Here is a 1,312-nt window from a genome sequence, read left to right as displayed (position 1 = left end):
AATAAAGCATCATGAGGTTAGGTATAAACTCTGATGACTGCATAAACTCGCCCCTAATGGGGGGGGGGGGGGCACTCTCTCCCCCACCCCTCTCTCCCCAGTGCCACTCCCTCCGACCCCCCCCCCACTCTCTTCGTGTCGCTGGGCCCGCCCGGCACGGCCCCGAGGATCACTCCCCGCGCGGCAACGGGACACCGGGTCGCCGGGCCCGCAGGGTCGTCAGTCGGGCGGGGGGGGGGGAGGGTGGCCATGCCAGCAGCAGGAGAGGTTTCCAACGAACCCGCGACCGCAGCAGGACCGCCCTCGGCAGACATTTGGACCCAGCGGGTCCGTTCGGGATGGTTGCCGGGCCCGCAGCAGAGGTTTCCTTCCACCCAACGGGGGGGGGGGGGGGGGGGGGGGGCGGGGCTGCCCATCTTCCCGCTCGAAGCAACGGCCTCACCCTAACGGCCTCACCCTAACAACCCTCACCCTGACCCTAAACCGCTCGGTTCATGACTTCTCTCCGTTTGGTTCATGAATTCGCCATTTAGTTCACGACTTCTCCTGTTGGTTCCTGACTTCTACCTCGTGGTTCGTGATTCCGGCGGGTAGGTGGGGTGCCCGGATACTCTCGGCGAAAGGTGTTCAAGTGGCAACGGCGGTCCCGTAGATAAGACGGGTTCGGATGCTCGAGCGTGTCGAGTAAGCGCCGGATCGGCGCCGGGCGCCCCCGGCCGGCTGGCTTGCCCCCCCCCCACCCCCCCCCCCCCCCCTGGCGGCAGAAACGTGTATCGCGCCAGTGCCGCCGCTGAGGTCGAGATTGGCCGCCTCGACCGTTCGAAGCGTCGCAATTCCGGCGGGACTTCCGAACGCTCGTACCGCCAAGTCAGCCGCGACATTCGAGAATTGCACTAAGTCCGAAAGCTGGCGTCGCTTCTTTTTTGCCCGCCGCAGGTTAACGATTTGACGGCGGAAGTCGAGGAGGTCCGATGTGCGGCCTTCAGCGGGGCCGCGGCGCGCCTTTCCCGCCAGGCCTATCGGCCCGTCTCCCGCCGGCCAGAAAATGGCATTTCTTGTCCGGGCGGTCCCGATCACGGTTAACGACTTACCACCGGAAGTCTCTATGACCCCGCAGTTTGCGGCCCCGCGGCGGGCGTCAGTGCGACACGACCGGACGGACGACCGGGCCGACTCCCGCCGACCTCAAAACGGTTTGTTTTGCGCGAAGATGGAGGTGGCGTGCCCGGAGATTTTCGGGAACACGATTTTCAGAGACACTTAGAAAAGATTGTGTGGTGAGGTGCAAAAATGTCAGGGAAGAAAAACCGAA

This window comes from Rhinoraja longicauda, unplaced genomic scaffold (assembly GCF_053455715.1).
Source record: "Rhinoraja longicauda isolate Sanriku21f unplaced genomic scaffold, sRhiLon1.1 Scf000060, whole genome shotgun sequence".
In the NCBI taxonomy this organism is placed as follows: domain Eukaryota; kingdom Metazoa; phylum Chordata; class Chondrichthyes; order Rajiformes; family Arhynchobatidae; genus Rhinoraja; species Rhinoraja longicauda.
Note: the sequence above shows the minus strand (reverse complement) of the source record.